The 13,855-nt window shown below is 46.1% G+C and overlaps 1 long non-coding RNA gene across 1 annotated transcript in view; it reads left to right on the top strand.

Moving 5' to 3' along the window:
- Window positions 1-2,448: 2,448 nt before the first annotated feature.
- The window catches only part of LOC134920655 (uncharacterized), a 65,121-nt gene continuing 53,714 nt past the window's right edge, over window positions 2,449-13,855 (top strand). Inside the window, exon 1 of the long non-coding RNA XR_010177467.1 lies at window positions 2,449-2,566. This is a non-coding gene — a long non-coding RNA (uncharacterized LOC134920655). The remainder of the gene's footprint in view (window positions 2,567-13,855) is intronic.

Raw genomic sequence — 13,855 nt, forward strand, 5'->3', positions numbered from 1 at the left:
CTGTTGGGTTCCCATACCCAACCCTTTACCACAGCTAATTACTTCCCCCGGGGATATCCAATTAGCCCCAAAGTGGCACTAATTGGGGATTTTATTTAGCCTGCCTTAGGCAGGCAAAACCAAATCCGCAATAAGCAGGCTTTTTTTCCACAACCACAGCCGCAAAAACACATAGAATTCACACAAAAAAGGAACAATTTTTAGATGGGAAAAAAATAGTGGTAATTAAATAGCCTGAAAAAAATTGGCGTAAAAAAAAAATGTCATGCCTGAAACATTTTCAGATCTAATTGGATACCCCCTTTATATGTATCACAGAAAATGACATACTTGTTAAATTATTGGATTTCCTTTGCTTCCATTAAACAGAACTTGTCCAATGATGATGCTTCCTCCTGTTCATTGAGCCCTTCCTTGTATAGGATGCCCTCTGCCTCAGATTCTGAATAGCCATGAGTATCACCCAATGGGCATACCATGTGCGTATAGCCACTAGCATCATCATGCACCTGCTGTTCCATCATGCTGTATCCAATATAGGTGACAATAGTGCCCAAATTCAAATAATGCACCAGAGTGTAGTAAAGTTCCACGGAACCAATAAAAACAATACTGTATTCTCATCAACTAATCCAAGCAGCGGCCGTCACTGCCTGGCCAACCAATAATATCAGCTAGACAATCCTTGTTTCAGCCTATCTCACTATATCTAGATTCATTGTTCCAACCTAGTATACAGAGTCACCCTAGATATTTGTTAGATACCAGTACGCTGCTTAGGAAAATTAATGATTTGCCCATGCTTTCCAAACCTACGCTACTCTGTAGTGTAGATGTGCAGAGCCTTTATACCATTATTCCACACAATATGGGATTGGCGGCGACTAGGAGGTTCTTGAGCAATAGCCCAGCATATAATGGTCCCCAACTTGACTTCAGCATGGATTTGTTAAAGATGACCTTAACTAAAAATGTCTTTCTTTATGATGGTAATTTTTACCTACAGTACAGGGGTTGTGCGATGGGGTCCAGCGTGTCCCCGTTGTACTCTAACATGTACATGTTTGAGGTAGAACAGGATGTGTTCTTCAATGACCCTGAGATAAGTGATAGGATCACGTTCTATTATCGGTATATAGACGACCTGCTGATATTTTGGCAAGAAACGGAAGAATCATTTATATCAGTGATCGATAATCACAACAGTAAACAGCACCCAGTTAAATTCACCTATACTGTCAGTGATAATACTATCAACTTTTTAGATGTACAGATTAATCTAACGGAGGGGCATATTACTACCTCCTTGTATACAAAGCCAACTGATAGGAATAACGTCTTACATTATCAAAGCTGTCACCCAGAGCCGTTGAAACGGGGGCTCCTGTATTCACAGCTTCTACGAATCAGGTGTATTACGTTTGATCCGGTATTGTCTGAGGCACAAATGAATGCTATGATAGTTACATTTGGTGAGAGAGGGTACCATGCTGAAGTCTTACAAGCAGCCAAACAAAAAGCCTTAGCTATGGACCGCCAACAATTGTTGGCTCCTACTAGGAAGAAAGAGCAGGCAATATTATGCCCTGGGTGAACCAATATAACCCGTTGAGTAGAGGCATTCAGAAAACAGTACATAAGTTGTGGCCTGTAGTACAGTCAGATGTAGATTTAAAACTTGGTGAGACTAGGGTCATGTGATGTTATACCAGAAAAGCGGATGTCACTAGTACCAGAGATGACACTACATTTTTGAGTATAAGGTGTACTTGCACCACCTGACAGTACCCTATAGCTGGTGATCAATTTCAACATCCACTCACGGGGAAACCCCTCGTGATTAGACATCGATTAACATATACATCAAGATTTGTTATCTACTAACTAATATGCCCCTGTGGGCTGTCATACGTAGGTAAGACTGAACGTATGTTCAAGGAGCGTATGGCAGCCCATAGGTCGGCCATTAAGGCAGCAATCAATACTGGGCTTAACGACCAGCCGGTCGCTAGACACTTCGCAGTAGCTAGACACCCGTTGGTGTCATTAAGATATCGTATGATTATGTGCCACACTCCATACAGGGTGGCAACAGGGGCCTTAGGTTGCTCCAATTGGAGACACGGTGGATACACCAACTTGGTACGTTAGCCCCAAAGGGTCTAAATGATCACCTGGGCATGAACTGCTACCTATAAAATAGATCAGTTGTGTGTTCTCTAAATCCGATTAAGTAAGAGCGGGTTAATTTTTTGGCATGTAGTCTTACAAGTCAGTTAGGCTTAACATACAGTTGAACTACATTTGATATATTCTATCATATTCCATAATATATAGGAAGCCTGACTGATATATATGTAAGAAGACTCGCTATCAGATTGTGTAAGTTTACCAGTAATTATGCCACATCCTGCTATGTCTTCTTTATTTGTATTTGTGTAGCTATGGTGATGGGGAGCACAGTGATGACTCATCGGCTGATGACATCACTCCAGCTGCGCCGACCGTCCGGGAGCCTGTCCCGCCAACGGAACGGCGTTAGTCACGGGTGTGTGGGCCTATACAGGTAAGTGTGCTTGTTTTATCTTGTGATACCTGACGAAAGTGCCATGACATCAAACGGCACTGAGACGTTGCCTTTGCTAGCAGTGCCTTTAGAGTGATTTATTAAGACGCCAGAAGTGCTGCTTATTTATATATATATGTATATATGTATATATATATATATATATATATATATATACACTGCTCAAAAAAATAAAGGGAACACTAAAATAACACATCCTAGATCTGAATGAATGAAATATTCTTATTAAATACTTTGTTCTTTACATAGTTGAATGTGCTGACAACAAAATCACACAAAAATTATCAATGGAAATCAAATTTATTAACTCATGGAGGTCTGGATTTGGAGACACCCTCAAAATTAAAGTGGAAAAACACACTACAGGCTGATCCAACTTTGATGTAATGTCCTTAAAACAAGTCAAAATGAGGCTCAGTAGTGTGTGGCCTCCACGTGCCTGAATGACCTCCCTACAATGCCTGGGCATGCTCCTGATGAGGTGGCGGATGGTCTCCTGAGGGATCTCCTCCCAGACCTGGACTAAAGCATCCGCCAACTCCTGGACAGTGTGTGGTGCAACGTGGCGTTGGTGGATGGAGCGAGACATGATGTCCCAGATGTGCTCAATTGGATTCAGGTCTGGGGAACGGGCGGGCCAGTCCATAGCATCAATGCCTTCGTCTTGCAGGAACTGCTGACACACTCCAGCCACATGAGGTCTAGCATTGTCTTGCATTAGGAGGAACCCAGGGCCAACCGCACCAGCATATGGTCTCACAAGGGGTCTGAGGATCTCATCTCGGTACCTAATGGCAGTCAGGCTAAAATCACTAAAATCTGGCGAGCACATGGAGGGCTGTGCGGCCCCCCAAAGAAATGCCACCCCACACCATTACTGACCCACTGCCAAACTGATCATGCTGGAGGATGTTGCAGGCAGCAGAACGTTCTCCTTGGTGTCTCCAGACTCTGTCACATCTGTCACGTGCTCGGTGAGAACCTGCTTTCATCTGTGAAGAGTGTGGCAACCGTAAGAAAAGAATCCCTAGGGGATTTAGAATTGCCAATATCCCTACAACTGGCAGAAAAAATCCATCATTTTGTGTAAAATGGTGTGGAATGCTAAATAAGTGTTCGTCTGATTTGCTGGTGCTTGTGGTGGAGGAGGTAGGGATAGAGCTTAAGAAGGTGAAAGGTGATATTGAGACATTTGAACGTGAATATACTTCAAGTTTAAAGGCTGACAAATCAGAAAACTGGTTAGAGAAAATAAAATTGCAGATTGATAAATATAGAACTGATTTGTTAGCTTTTAAAAGGAAGAAATGGGAGACTGTTGAATCTGATTATCAACAGCATTCAGTATATAAATGGTTGTCCGGAGAGGATCAGTCCACTAGATGGCGACGTAATCGACAGGGTAGATACAATTAAAGACAACAAAGGTTTAACTATCCACAGGGATATTCCTCTTCTGATTCTGAGTTCACTGATACAATACTTCCATCTGGAGCTGGTGCCTCTTCCTCTTGTTTAGGACCAGGCACCAGGGCTCGGAGGGGCAAAGCCGTTACAGGCGACCCCACCCGCGGAGGGGGAGGCTCAAAAACGCGAGGATGAGGAGGGAAGGGCTCCCGAACTTAATATTTAATTTTTCTAGTCACGTACTATCAGAGGCTGAAACTTTGTTGTTAAATAAAGGCCTCTCATTCGTTCCAACTAGCCACTTTAAACCTTTTAAGTGGTCGATTGAGCGATACAAAATGGGACGCCAATTACGTCTAAGGGATTTTTTTTTTTTTTCATCATATAATTTTTTATTTTATGTTAGAAACATATACATCAACTGTAAGTATATAAACAGTGAACAGAGTATCTGTAAAAACAAAATGGTCGATACAGAGAAAAAAAGATAGACAAAGAAACTTCCTTGAGAGGACTGTGGGAGAGTGTGGTACGGTTGATAGAGAGGTCATGTGGGAGACGAAGGAGTAGAAACCGAGGGGTCCATAACTATGTGGGGAGGAAGAGGACGAGGGAGTAGGGCGGTGTCTTTAATTGGACGTGAGTCCAGGGAATCAGGGGAAAAATGAGAAAGAGGAGAGGGAAGAGATAGAAAGGGAGAGAGAAAGAAGAAAAATAAATAAATAAATAAATAAATAAATAAAGGGGGGAGGGGGAGAATATAGGAAGAGTGGTTGTGGTTGCGGGGTGGGGTCTTTGTTTAACCCAATCCTGGGAGGGGGCGGTCGTGGAGTCTGTACCATGGGAGCCAGGTGGAGTGGAACTTTTTAACTGTGTTATGGCGAAGGCTAGTAATGTATTCCATGTTTGCAACAAACCAGATTCTATTTGTGAGAGCTTGGCTGGTGGGGGCTTCGGGGTCCTTCCATTTACTGGCTATTTGATATTTTGCTGCGCAGGATATGAAGAGAACCAGGCTTTTAGAGTCTTTAGAGATGTGGTCGGGTGGGGAGCAGAGGAGGAGGTTCGCGGGTGATAGGGGTATTGGTAAATCAACTAATCGTGAGATAAGCTTACGAACCTTTGCCCAGTATCGAACAATCACCGGGCAGGTCCACCAAATATGGTAGAATGTGCCTACGTGGCCGCAGTTTCTCCAGCAAAGGTTGGAGGTGTCGGGGTAGATTCTATGCAATCGGTCCGGTACTAGGTACCATCTTGTGTATATTTTGTATGAGTTTTCTCTTATGGCCACACTAATGGAACAATGAGAGATCGTGGTGCGGATTGTATCCCAGCCCTCGTCCTCTAAGTGGTACCCCATGTCAGTCTCCCATGCAATCTCATGTGGTTCAAGAGGTGGGGGGTGTCAGGCTGAGGACAGTTTTGTAGAGGAGGGAGATAGTACCTCTATTGGTAGGGTTGTAGATACAAAGTCTCTCGAGAGGTGTGGGGGCCGATAGAGGAAACGTTAATTGTAGAGAGGAAAGGAAGTGGTGAATTTGTAGGTACTGATAGAACAGAGAGTTAGGTAGGTTGTGCGTGGATTGTAAATCCGAAAATGATTTAATGGAGTGAGTCCCCGTGAAGTGGTGTATTCTGGTAGCTCCTGCTGAGATCCAAGGGCGGGCCATTTCTCGAGAGAGTCCCGGGGTAAATGCAGGGTTGTTCCATATGGGAGTCAGGGGGGAGGGGTGGTTTGATAGTTTTAATTTTTTGTTTAGGTTTCGCCAGTGTGTAAGTGTCAGTTCTATTGCGGGAGGGGTGCGGTGGGGAGGGGTGTGTAGTTTGCTTGAGAGCCAAGGCGAGTGGGAGATAGATGGGAGTCCCGACAAATCGCTCTCTAGGTCGACCCATCTCTTAGTGTGTTTTGGGGCATGCCAGGCAACTAATTGACTTAATCTGGCTGCGTCATAATAGCGTTGAAGGATGGGAAGACCCAGACCGCCGTTTTGAGAGTGTTTGGCTAAGATATCTCGCCGGATTCTAGGCTTTTTGTGGTTCCAGATAAATTTACAGAGGGAGGACTGGAGTTTGTTGAGGGTCTGTGAGGGCACAGAAATTGGGAGTGTCTGAAACAAATAGAGAAGTTTGGGAAGGGTGTTCATTTTTATAGCGTTAATTCGTCCCACCCAGGAGAGAAAGTAAGATTCCCATTGTTGGATATCAGTAAGAATTGATGTGATGAGAGGGGGGTAATTAGCCTTGTAGAGAGAGCTGTAAGATTTGGTGATGGAGATTCCGAGATATTTGAGGGAGCGTCTGCGCCAGGAAAAATTAAAATTCTTTTGTAGTTGTAGCTTAGTCAGTTTGGGAATATGCAAAGACAGGGCTTCGGATTTGGTCTGGTTAATTTTATAACCCGAGAGATTGCCATATGTGGTTAGTTCTTTAAAGAGGTTCGGGAGGGAGATGGTTGGGTTTGTCAGGGTCAGAAGGATGTCGTCGGCGAAGAGGGAGATGGTGTATTGAGTGTGATTGACTTGGACTCCCGTGATGTCGGGATTTGTCCGGATGTGGTTTGCAAGGGGTTCAATGATGAGTGCGAATATGAGGGGAGATAGTGGGCATCCCTGTCGTGTTCCATTTGAAATTTTGAGGGGGTCCGATAGGAGGCCGTTGGAAAGAACCGACGCCGAGGGGTTCTGGTATAAGGCTTGTATGGCTTGAAGGAATTTACCCTGAAGGCCAAAACGTTGTAGAGTCTGTCGCATGAAGGGCCAGGAAACTCTGTCAAAGGCCTTCTCTGCGTCTAAAGCAAGGGTCAGGGACGGGATCTTGTGAAGATTAATGTGGTCGATGATATCCACGACGCGCCTAGTGTTGTCGAGTGCCTGTCTGGATTGAACGAAGCCCACTTGGTCGGGGTGTATGAGCGAGGGGAGAATGGGATTAAGTCTATTAGCTAGTACTTTGGCGAAGATTTTCAGGTCTGAGTTTAAAAGTGATATGGGTCTGTAATTTGAAATGAACTGGGGATCTTTATTAGGTTTTGGGATCACGGTAATGACGGCCTTGGTGGTGTGAGGGTGGAAAGATGATCCATCTAAGATGAGGTTGAATAGTGACGTGAGGTGAGGGATTAGTACAAGTTGAAAAGTTTTGTAGTATGACATTGGGTAGCCATCTGGGCCTGGGGCCTTGGATGGTTTCTGACTACCGATAGCTAGGGTTAATTCTTCGGGGGTGATGGGTTTGTTGAGGGCCATGGAAGTGTTGGTGTCGATACGAGGTAGATCTGCGGAGGCTAAGTAGTCTGTAACCGTGGGGTGAGCCGGGTCTATAGAGGAGGAGGTGTCTGGTAAGTTGTACAGCTGTTCATAATACGTCCGAAAGAGAGAGTTAATAGTCTTTGGGTTGTAATGTAGGGAGTCATGTTCGTCTTTGATGGCCGGGATAGCAGTGTGTGCCTTTCGAGCCCTTAATCTGCCGGCTAGTAGTGAATCGGCTTTATTACTTTTTTCGTAGAACTTTTGTTTCAGCCAGCGGAGTGAGTGCTCGGTTTTTTCGGCTAGTATAGCATTCAAAGCTGCCCTGGTTGAAGTGAGTTTCGAGTAAAGAGGTTGCGAGGGACGTTGTTTATGGAGTGTTTCTAGATTGTGGACTTCAACTGTAAGGGATGATATTTTTTGTTTGCGGTCTCTGTTTCTATGTGACGCGTAATTAATGATGTGTCCCCTGATTACGGCTTTATGAGCTTCCCAAATTAGTGGGGTGCAATTGGAGTCACTCATGTTTAATGAGAAGTAGTCTTCTAGGGCTAGCTTGATTTTTTCCTGAATTGAGGAATTTTCAAGAGCGTTTCGTTTAGTCTCCAGTTGGGGCGAGTTGTCGGGGTGTCAAGGAAGTCGAAGGAGGCAGTGATAATGGAGTGATCTGACCAAGGGTTAGTAAGGATAGATGAGTCTAGTACGTGTTGAGAGAGCATTGTGCCGCAATAAAAGAGATCAATACGGGAGTATGATTGGTGCGGGGTCGAGAAGAAGGTATAGTCTCTAGCTGTTGGGTTGAGAGCTCGCCATACGTCAAAGAGGCCAGATTCGTGGATGTGTTTGTTTAAAGAGCGTGAAGGTGAGTCTCGGTGGGGGCGGGATTGGCCAGAGGATTTGTCTAGGTCGGTGTCTGGGACAGTGTTGAAGTCCCCTCCCAGAATTAGGTAACCTTTTCTGAATTTATTTAGATCTGAGAAAAAAGTATTGAAAAAAGAGGATTGCCCGGAGTTAGGGGAGTAGACTGTGGCGATCGTGCATTCCAGGTGTCCGATCGTGCCTGTCAGAATGACATATCGGCCATCTGAGTCTGTGTGGGTCGAATGGAGTGTGAATGGGATTTTGGAGTGGATCAGGATGGCCACCCCATTGTGTTTCGATTGGCTTGAGGAATAAAAGGCTGTTGGGAAGCGTTTAGTGGTTAGGGAGGGGTGTGACCGGGATTTGAAGTGAGTTTCTTGAATGAGCACAATTCCCGCTTTTAGAGTTTGAAGAGAACGGAACAGGGACGAGCGCTTCTGGGGGGTATTGAGACCCTTGGTGTTCAAGGATGCCAGGAGTAGGGGCATCCTTGTAGGTGTGAAGAGGATGCGCAGAGGAAAGATGGAGGAGGAAGAGAGGGGTGTAGAGGGTGAGGAGGAAGAGAAAATAAAACGGAAGTGAGAAGAGAGAGAGAAAAAAGAGAAGAAGAAAAAAAAAAGGGAAGAGAAAAGAAGAAAAAAAAAAAAAAAAGGAAAGGGTGGGGGGGGGGGGGGGGAGAGTTAGGGCGAGCCTGTGTAGAAGTTCCTTACGACCAGCGAGAAGGAACGGGCACAGAGAGTAGGATCAAAGGATCCAAAGTGGAGGAGCGTCGGGGAGCGAACGTACTCCCTCCACAGAGGGGAAGAGGTAGGGAGGCGTGTCTATGAATTTGAAAACAACAGTGTGGGTTTGTGTGGCAAGTACAGGGGTCGGAGGAACATGTCCCTCCAGTGGTGGTCTGTGTGGTAAAGGTATTAGTAGCTAAGAGGTGAATAAGTCCTTGTGTGAGTGATATGTGGTTAAAGGGTGTTGTGTAAGGTCAAACGATAAGTGCGGAAATAGCACTACAACATTAATAACAACAAAACTAAAAAGTAGTTAAATCTTCGAACTGAGCGTCTTGGTTCCTATATAGGAGTATATGGTATGTGTTAGTTATCGGTATGCTGCGTGAAGCATATATGTGGGCGGGCCCAAGGGGGTAGCCTTAACCGCTAGTCTTTGGGTAGCGGGGCTAGTGAGGTGGGCTGGGGATAAGTATGGGCAGACAATGTTCAATAGGCCTTTGGAACTATCAAGATGTAAAACTAAAAACAGGTAAAATAGTCAACAGGAATATTATAACGGTATACTGAATGGAGTGTCCATGTAGTAATAGGTGCTGAGGCGATCAGGGTGGATGAAGGTTAGAACTTTGGTCAACGAGTGGGTCAGAGTCCTCCAGGTGAGATAGGAAGTCATTTCCTTCTCTTGGGTCTTTGATGACGATTGTTTTTCCGTTATATTCGATCAGGAGCTTGAAGGGGAATCCCCAGCGGTAGCGGATACCTCGTGCGCGGAGAGCTGATGTTAAATCTCTGAGTTCCCTCCTTTTAAGTATGGTGGAGGGGGCCAAGTCCTGAAAGAATTGTAACTTGACATCCTCGAACAGTATGTGTGGTTTACCCCGGGTCGGGAGAAGGACCATCTCTTTATCCTTGAAGTTGAGAAAGCGCATGATGACGTCTCTCGGGGGCTCGCCATCGCGGGGCCTAGGCCGGAGGGCTCTGTGAGCTCTTTCCAAAGGTAGCTCCCGAGAAGCCGCATTTGGCAGAAGGGCAGAGAACAGCCTTTGGAGGTATGTTTCGAGAGCTGCCGGGAGAATGGACTCTGGGATGTTGCGGATTCTGAGATTATTTCTCCTCTCGCGATTTTCCAAATCCTCGTTCTTGGATCGGAGCTCCGTTATATCTTGGATGAGATGGTCTATATCTCTGACCGTTTCTATATGGTCTTTCTGTAGAACGTCTTGTCTGGCTTCTAGTTTGGAGGTTCTGGAGGATAAGGATGAGATATCTGACCTAATAGAGGTAACTGCTCTGTCGAGTTTGGTTTCTAGTGATTCTTTAAAGTCCATTATGAGCGACTTCAGAGCCATGATATCCTCCTTGGTCGATGGGGCGGGTGAGGGTAGCGGGTCGTCTCCACCTGGGAAAGATAGGCTGGGAGAAGGAGGGCCAGAGGGTAGGGAGGATTTGTCACCTTTGTCGGTTTTGGTGAAGTGTTGAGAAATGTCTGTACCCGCACGTCTTCTTGTGTTCGGGTTAGGTTTGGACATGTTTTCACCTTGGTAGGTGAGTTTGGAGTATAAGGGACTGCACAAAGAGTTGAGATAAATGGGTAGATCTAAGGGAATTTTTTGATAACAAATTTGTCAATAATCAGCCACATTCTGAGATACAAGCACGATCACTTGGGTCTTTTAAAAATCCAAGTAAATTTGATCCGGCATCCAATAATGCCAGTTTAAAAACCTTTTTGCAGGTAATTGATAATGAGATACAAAAAAGCCATAAGGGCAATGAAGGTTATTCTAATTTATCTAATGCCGAGTGGCAGGCACTTAGAGATTTAAAACAAAATGCTAACATGGTAATTAGGAACGCTGATAAGGGAGGGGCTGTAGTCCTCCAGGATTTTGTTGACTACGATTTGGAAATTAAATCACAATTGTCTGATAATAACACCTACATTCAAGTTCCCTATAATCCCATTCCTAGATTTAAAAATGAGGTTGATAATTTATTGTTACAGGCACTACAATGTGCATGGATTAATGACGATGTCTTTGGCTATTTATCGGTGGCTCACCCTATATGCCCAATTATCTACACCCTCCCTAAGGTACACAAATCCTTGGAAAGACCCCCAGGAAGTCCTATAATATCTGCACAGGGATCGCTTTTACAACCGTTGGCATGATTTGTCGATCACTTCCTGCAACCTTGTGTTAAAATGATGGATAGTTATATCCGTGATACCGGTGATCTCCTGGGGGTCTTGACTCGGATTACTGATGATGTATCCACCTGTTTTCTAGCGACCCTAGATGTAACATCACTATACACGGTCATCCCTCATGAAGAGGGGATAGGCGCTGTAAGAGAAGCACTGATCAAGGGGCCCTATGAGGGTCCTCCGACTGAATTTATACTGAGTTTGATTAGATTGGTACTTACATGCAATCATTTTCAATACCAGGACGAGTACTATGTGCAATTGGCAGGCACCGCTATGGGATCTAATTTGGCCCCGGTGTTCGCCAATTTGTACATGGCGAAATATGAACAAGAGAATATTTTGGTGAATTATGCTGAGCATATTGTATGCTATAAGAGATACATCGATGATCTCTTTATTGTTTGGCGGGGATCCGCCAAATCATTTCATACCATGGTGGACACCCTTAATGGTCTTAATAGTCCAATCAGATTGTCTGCTACTATAAGTGAGTTTACCATTAACTTTTTGGACATTACTATATATAAAGATCCATCTTCACCATCAATACTTGATTATACGGGGGCGTGGTTTGGCAGCCACTGCAAGTAGACTGGCTTCAGAAGAGCTCCTGCCAAAACACCCGCATTGACCCCATTTTACTGATTTTATCCCCCCACCACACACCCACAAACACTCTCCCTGGTGCCTGGAGGCACCCCTCTGTCGTGGGAGCCGGGTTCGCGGAGCCGGGAGGGGTCTCTTACCCCTCTGCGGGTTGCGGCCTGGTCCCTGCCTAAAAGCCAGGGACTAAATTTTCCCTCCAGCCCAGCTGAAGCTGCCCGCGATGGACCGGATGCCTCTCCCGCCCCGGATCCCCCCCTCAGTGGCTTACCGCTACAGCAACAACAGGGGAGTCTGTACACTGCAGTGGCTCTGCTGCGGTACGGAGCTGTCTCTCCCTGCCCGCGAGGCTGCGCTCGGCGGCGGCGGGCGGCTCTGATCTCCGGGGACCCCACGTGACGCCGCTGCGGCTCCCGGCAGCTGAGCCTGGCGGACGGCAGCGGAGCCTTCCCTGGTCCCTGGACAAGACCCTCTTACTCCTGGGACATACAGAGGTGCGGGGGACACTGTTTGCTGCAGTCTCCCTCACCCAAATACTATTTGGGCGGCCATCTTCCCTCTGGGCTTGGAGGACGCTGCTGCAGCAGGGAGACAAGCTGCTGCATTTGTCAACTAAATTTCCCTGCTCCACTGGTTGAGAGGGGACTACTGGAGGGCTATTTACTATCACTGAGCAGGCACTGGACACTCAATCCTCCCTTCCAGTTACATCTGTATAGAAAATAAATCAAGGATACCCGCGGGCCAGACGGAGACGACGGCTGGTAGGTTCTTTACTGGCCTGCCAGTCCCTAGTCCCCCGGCGGCTCAGCGGCATTCACTGTGCCTCCCCCGCCCGCTATATATAGGCCAAAGAGGCACTTACCTAGAGCCTGTCACCCGAGGCCTCCACTCCCCACATCCGTAGGCAGGGGACTGAAGTTTGGAGGAAGCCCGGCCGCGAGTTCCGGGACCGGAACGAAGACACGGCGGGCCCCAAAATAATCGCCTTCAATCACCTTCCGCAGCCGTAGGATCCCTCTCCACCTGTGGCAGACCTAACACCTGATAAACATCAGCAATCATTATAAATAATATCATACTTATTGAAGATCAGTGGGCTTGGGACCTAACTCCCAGTGACAGTACCCTCTGAGATCCATATCTTGAGCTGGAGCACCCTCTAGTGGCCTATTCATATACAGAGTTATACATAAGTCATTTAAATCCCTTTATACTTCACTGATAGAGTCTTCAAGGGAAGTGGGTCGCTCCCTGGGAGCCGACATTGCAGATGCCTTATATCTACCTCTACATTACCGAAGAAGCGGGATGTGAGGCCCACCATGTGCCTGCTACCGTAACAACGATCACCAACTAATGACGTGCTAGTGCCATTCCATTGGGAGTCATCATGCTATAGGCACTTCACAGCGCACCAAGCAATTCTAATTCTATACTCATGACATTTTCTGCAATCAAGTATTCATCCAATCATTTATAAGCATGGTTAGATCCGGGAAAAAGAAAGGCAACACCGCACAACCTAAAGAGACCGCGACCCAACCGGGAATGAGATCGTTCCTACAATCTACACCTGCAAGGCTATCCGAAAACCTTTCTCCCTCCAGCCCCTCATCCTGTCATTCTGCTTCCTCTGCCTCCCCGTCAATGATGGAACAGCCCACCTCACACACACACAGCGACACCGCTCTTCAAGATATCCTGCAATATATGAAAACACTCCCAACTAAGAAGGATATCCAAGATACCATACGAAAAGAGCTGGCATCAATCAAACAAGATATTTCCCAGCTTTCTGATAGAGTAAACACGCTGGAAGACCACCGAGACTCCACCGATAATTTTCTGGGGTCCTTAACAGACGTTATCAAATCCCAATCAGATGAGATCAGATCGTTACGATCCCGCGTATTGGATTTGGATAACAGAGGGAGGAGGAACAATATTCGGGTGAGAGGCATCCCAGAGGAGGTCCCCCAGACGGGCATAGTGGATGCTCTGACGACAATTTTTAACACAATTCTGGGCAAAGACCCAACTACCGCCATAACATTTGATAGAGCCCATCGCGCCCTAAAACCAAGGGGGCTTCCCTCAGATCGTCCCCGAGATGTCATATGTCGTCTACATTACTACTCCCAGAAGGAAGAAATCATGAACAAAGCACGACATATTGACGACTTGAAACACAACGGTGACCCTATCT

This window comes from Pseudophryne corroboree, chromosome 1, assembly GCF_028390025.1.
Source record: "Pseudophryne corroboree isolate aPseCor3 chromosome 1, aPseCor3.hap2, whole genome shotgun sequence".
NCBI classification, from domain to species: Eukaryota; Metazoa; Chordata; class Amphibia; order Anura; family Myobatrachidae; genus Pseudophryne; species Pseudophryne corroboree.